The sequence below is a fragment of the Athene cunicularia genome, assembly GCF_003259725.1.
Source record: "Athene cunicularia isolate RWA chromosome 5 unlocalized genomic scaffold, athCun1 chr5_part1, whole genome shotgun sequence".
Lineage (NCBI taxonomy): Eukaryota > Metazoa > Chordata > Aves > Strigiformes > Strigidae > Athene > Athene cunicularia.
In genome coordinates this window covers 36,373,905-36,380,305 of record NW_020799101.1, presented here as the reverse complement: position 1 = coordinate 36,380,305, position 6,401 = coordinate 36,373,905, and positions in this window count along the sequence as shown.

Below are 6,401 nucleotides of genomic sequence, written 5' to 3'. Positions count from 1 at the left end.
TAACTGTACCCTGGGTTCTTTCCTTTGTTTACCTCAGGTGGCTGGGACCGACTTCTGCAGGGAGCTATGGACTTGCTCTCTGCAAGCCGTTCTCCAACACCAGGTTGCTTTTCTTCCCTTTGTGGTACCCATGAGACTAATCATATGCAGGATATTTATTTTCAAAGGTTGTTGAAAATCTGGGGAAAGTGCAAAAAGCAGCTTAGTAATTATTCAACATCTAAAGAAATCCGTAACAAAAACAAATAAACCGCCCGAGCAGCTAAAGGGATGCAACCCCCATGCGCCTGATGTTGAATCTGGATGCTGACAGGACATCCCTGCAGTGCAGGAAATCAAGCACAACTACCAAAGGAAATATTTGCAGCTTCATTGTTAAAATAGGGAAACATAATCTCTACGAGAAGTGTTTTTCCACCCAGAAGGACCTCTTCAGATTCAGAAAATTGCCCGAGGAAGAGGAGTAAGAAAATAAAGTATCGGTAGTAAAATAAATGAAAACCATTTATCTTTCTACATTAACTCTTAAGCAGCATGAAAGGACAGCACAAAAATGCCTTTCTCTAAGATTAGAGATCAGGGGATTGGAATCCTGAACCAGAGCTCACGAGCAAACAAACGATCCCTCTGTACCTCTGGCTTCCCTCTGAAAATGGAAGTAACAGCAGCTCTCTGCAGTGAGGATTAGGCAGCTAGTGCCTCTGAAGTGCCTTACAGTCTTCAGACAGAAGTGAGGGAGATTTTTAGTTTTGTTCCTTTACAGAGAAAGAAATCAAAGTATTGTGGGGTAAAATGGTAACCTCAAGTGACACAAACTCAGAAGTCACAATTGATCCTGAGACCCGTGTTTAAGCAGCACCCTGCCTTTCCTAATTAGCTACCGACTCCAGGCTCTCCTCTGCTCTTCCCAGCCTCTGATGCACTCTGCATTTTCTTTCTCACAGGCACCCGGTTTCCCGGTCTCACCTGCCTTCTGTAGTACCAGAAATGATGAGCTAATGTCTTTAGCAGAATAAGGATGTTTTTATGACCTCTGTTTAATGACTCAGCATTTCTGATATCAATAATAAATGGTCCCAATGATGAGGCAACATCGGATCTGTGCAGGCCCTGGGGCAATTATAGCAACGTATTCTTAAAATGTCTGGCCGCAGTGACTCCCTAAAAGGCAGGTATCTCTCGAGAGATGGCTCCTTCAGGCCCAGAACTGCAGGGCCAGCGGACGCTGCACACTCAAAACACGCGGCAGCTTTGCATAGCTCTGCGTAACCCAGGAGTGCCCGGGTTACTGGCTGGTGTCCCCTTCAGCGCTCACCGGGGAGCTCTGTGTACAAACCGCTCTGGCTGCTCCGAGGATGCCACAATGCAGCAAACCAGCCTGTCACCGAGTCACCTGATTGCACAATCTCCCTGCGAGAGCTGGAGTATCAGAAAGATGGAGCATTTTAAAGGGGAAATGGGGAATAACGCACAGCTCACCCTACCTCAGCAACCGAGCCGTGTAAGCTAGGACAGCGCTGCATGTGCTGGTGACCTCAAGCCAGATGAAAAAAACCCAGTTGTTTGATATATATTTCCACAGAGCTGAGAAGGAAAATGCTAAGATAGCTGAGGCATCTTTGATGTTCTAAGAAGCACCTTTAAAATACTGTATCCGATTAGACAGCTACAGAGGACAGCAGCCTGATGCAGTGCTTATGTATTTATTGTGAAATAGCATCCTTTAGAAAGTACTGAGTACTGCTAGAGACATAGTCGAAAGAGAGCGTGAGAGAGATCATTTCACAGTATGAGACAGCATGAACATTTCACAGCATGAGAGGAGAGAATGCCTTACAAGGAGCAGAGGAAAGGTCAAAGAGAAAGGAAGAGGAGAGCTAAGAGATACTCACCTACGAGAAGGAGAAATCAACAGCCAGAGATGGACCGGAGAAAATGAGAAGCACATGTAGGGAATACATAAACCTGTATTCTCCTGTCTACCCACAGCAAGCAGAGAAAGGAAGGAGGAGGTGAGGAGAAAGGAGAGGGCTCCCAGAATGAGAAGGGAGGAAGGAGGAGGCAGTGAGGCAGGGGTGAGGGGAATGAAGACAAACGCTGTACTGTGCTGAGGGGACAGGCAGGAGGGAGAAATGTCAGAGCCAGCACCTGGTGGTGGTGCTGTACACCTGAGAGCTTGTTCAGCTCTCCCCAGCTGCATTAGCTGGTCCAGAAAAGCTGTTATTTTCCTGTCCAGCCTTAGTTTTTTTCAGTCTGAGCTAACAATGGAAGAGGAAAAAAAGGAATGGAGTTGAGATGATAATGCAGTGAGAGCAGGAGTTGTATAAACCTCAGGGACAATGAAGAGAGGATTTCTAGAACTGCCCTTTTGTCAGGCATTTACCAGGAGATTTGAGCTCTCCAAGGCCTGGTGTCAAGAGTGAGCACCATTCTCTACAGAACATCCAGACTTGTATGCAGGAATCTGGCTCCAAGATGAAAAGAGTTTGCAGTATAACCTAAGTATGCTCTAGCCCCTGTGCAGCCACTTGTGAATAGGCACAGGAGATGCAGCTGATCTTACTAATGATCTCATAATCCCATCATGTATATGCTGGCTTTATCTGGAATAACATAGATCATATATAACACCTGATCTAGTGCCTCTATATGTGTGCACAAAGCCAGCTCAGATGTCTCTGCAGCATCCTGTCTGGTCTAGAGGGATTTACTCATCTGCGTGCAGCATCACACCTGCCTGTATAGAACCATCTTGGAAAGTGGCATAATCATATCTGCTCACTATTATACTCTCATACCTGGGCACATTAAGGAGTGCAGTGCTGACCCAAGCTGGTTCCTCACTTATCCATGGCAGAGCTTATTCCCTTATTGTAATTTGTGTTTTATTTTTGGCACAATTGTTACACTGAAAAAGAAAAATTATTCAGGAACTCTTTAATGTGGTCATTATGCTGGTACCTGAGTGCGTCACAAATATTGCTACCAGTGTAGTCATTCCTAGTGAGGTAAGATCTCGCTCTGCATACTGGAATTTGAAGCTCAGACATGTTACAGTTAAAAGGAATCATAACTTTGAGATTTGTAACATCTCTTTTTCCCCAGAGAATTAAGTTTTAGATGGTTCCTTATTCCAGTGGTGAACGCTCATCAATTCTGTAAATCCAGCCCCAGTGTAGAAAAAGGAACATTTGGAAAATCAGGAACCTCCATTAGTCTTACCAGTTTAGTTCAAGTGAATTGTCTGATCTTGCTTAAGAACTAATGAGGAATGGGATCCAGCTTTCCAGAGCGGGCTTTAACCACCTGGCTTGTTAAATCACCCTTACCTTAACTTCCTGCCTCACTCTCTACATGCTAATGGGTTCTGCAGCAAATGAAACAGGAATCTCACCTTATAACACTTCCCATTCTCTACCCAGCCTTGGTTCAGTCTGACTCCAGCCAGCCAGTGCATTGAAGAAGACACCTATCATGGAATACTTCATCACCATTGTTTAAAATCTCCCAAGCTGAATTCTGGGTTTTCCCCTCCTTGGGGAAGTTTAGGTTTTTTCTCTCCTGTTTGCCTGAGGAGGTCCTTCACTGGGAATTGGGAATTTCATCTTCCTAGGTGCATAGAATAGAGAGGACTGATGCTATGTGTTTATTTAATAAATGCTTCATACATGTACATCCAAAACACAGGATGACTTCTCTGTCAGGAAACTGAGGAACAAAGAGCAATCTTGACGCTTGCAAAGAAATTTTTTTTTTTTTCTGAGGGGGGCCCCCAGTCACTGTGGTGACAAATGATACTTAAATCCCTGAATTAGAAAATGCATTTTGAAGAATACCACAAATCACATGCTGTCTCAGGTCAGCTTGCATAGGTCTTCATGCAATAACATGGACACTGCTTCCTTTGCCTCTTTTTTTTTTTTTTTGGTGAGGGTAGGAAAATACAAGCCATGGATTTTCACTGCCTTCACTCATTTGATGAGTTTACTGAAGAAAACATGAAGGACATTGTCAAACGTAATTCCTTCAAGATAGAGGAGACATCCCGGTCTGATGGGTTCCTTTCTTTCGCTTGTAGCAGGGGCACTATTTTTTCACCTAGTAGGCTCTATCAAACTACACTTAGGTTCTTTTTATGGCTTCAGACACTGATGCCATATCAATCACTCCTCACAAAGTGCTTGATTCACAAAGGAGTTGAGGCAGGAGTCAGGTCCATGCAGGTTCTTAATGTATCTCTTCCCAAAACTGAAGCCCCTAAACATTGGTCCGTTTAACCATGCATGTGCCAGTCTCTGCCAGTAAAGTGCTGTCCTTGGGATCAGCCTCAAAACATTAAAGGCTGGGCAGCAATCTCCAAGGTACCCAGAGTTATTTTGGAAAACTCTGGCCCTTCTCTCTGGAATTGCTGAAATCAAGACTTTTTCCTGTAATAGATACCTGCCATACCTTATGGCTTAGTGAGAGCTTGACTCTGAAACTAAGCATAGCAGGTAGGAAACTTTTACTGCTAAGAGATGCTACTGAGGTGCCATGCAATAAAGCATCTCTTACTGTCAGGGTAGCCTGTTTAGAAAAGCTCTGTCCAGGGGAGTTCCCACTCAAGGTATCCATGGGAGTGAATGTTAGCAAGACATTTTCAGAAGAATGTCAAAGTTTCCTCTTGGATGTTGTTCAGGGATCACCTCTTTGGATTAACAGATAAATTGCTCCACAGAGCGCTGGTGTCCTCCACTACCTCCTGCCACCTTTGCCTTCATGTGGATTAGATGCCAGATGGATCTTTCAGAACAGAGCAGCCTGAGACCTCTTCTAGAACAAGCAGTGGCAAGATTTACCAGAGGCATGACTGATGAATGACTAAGTAAGCCTGTATTTGCTTGAATTTTTAATAAAAATAAATAAAAGAATCCATCATGGCTTCTATTCTGGATTCAGGGGCAGAAGAAAAGCAAATACCATTTATATGGAAATTACAGATAGTGAAGGGTTTGTAGGTTCTGGTTTTGGTTATTTTGCCAGGTTTAACAAAATGCAAACATTGTTTTGGGGAGTATCCACTACACAAACCTGGACACGTGCAGTCCAACTCATTCCAATAATCTGTTTTTTGCAGAAGCTTTGCCCGTTAAAAATGCCAGGAGACTGAAGCCCTGGAGCCTTGGGCTGCGTTCAGACATGCTTCAGGCCTTCTCAGTGCCCTCAAATCCACCTCTGTTTTTCTGTTTCCCCAGCTGTAAAAGAGGGAACACATTTCCTTTGCTAGAAGAGTTTGAGACATGACAGTAGAAATCAGGATAAGCAAAGAGGTGTTACATTTGAAGGGTTTCTAGAATGCCAAACAACACAACTCTAGCACTTCACTGACGTATCTTGTAACTCTGAGCTAGCTAAGAAACAGAGAAGGCGGCACATGATTTACCTAAAATGCTTTTGAATGTCATTACCAGAGGTGGGATAATTATAATAAATAATTCTATCTCATATAGTGTCTCTGGTACATATTATACTTCAAAATATAGTTGAGAGACTAAATATTTCTGGACCTGTAGTTTTTATTTATACAACACAACATGTATGCAAAATGCTTGCCCAACAGTAAAATGACAAGTGTCTGCTCCAAGTCACTTATACTACAATTCTCAAACATCAGTCAAGAAGTGATAATAAATCAAAGAGAGGAGGGGAATGGATGAGGGGAAATGATGGAAAGACAAGAGCTACAATATAAGAAAAGATAAATGAAGAAGGTTGGGAGCAATTAAATAGTATGAATGAAATTGAAAAAGTGTTCCTCTGAGATTTGAAATTATGTGGAAAGTGGATGAGTCAAAGCAATACATAAAAAGCGATTCAGAGCTAAAAATCACAGTTTGACTCTCTATTTCAATGAATCAAATATTCACAATGAGCTGCTCGAGAACATTCCATAGGCCAAGAGCTTTTTGAATAACAAAAACATCGGAGATGAACAAAAGCTGTTCACAAACAGTGCTGAAGCAGCAAGAGAGGTGGCTAAATCTGTCAGATAAGCTTTCTACTATAAATACAAGTTATCTACCCTGCCCTTCTTCACTCCCTGAATTTCCCCTCAAGTTGCCTTAGTGATGAGATTCTTCAGTTTCTTTCTTAAACTGTTATTTTGAAAGGCTTTGCACTATCAGTAGCATCCATGCTTTGCCCTAGAGCCATGGAGGCCTCAAGTGCTTTGGGATTATATAGGATGAAAGTTCTCACAGGCCCAGTTCTTAAAAGCATTTAGGCACCTAGATATGCAGGTTGCTACTTACAGGCATTCTCGAGATCAAACTAGCAGCAATTCATACCTATTCATTTTGATGATCCAAACATCAGAATTCACTCTGGCAAAGGAGGTTCCTGTATTCAAGCATCAAAATAAT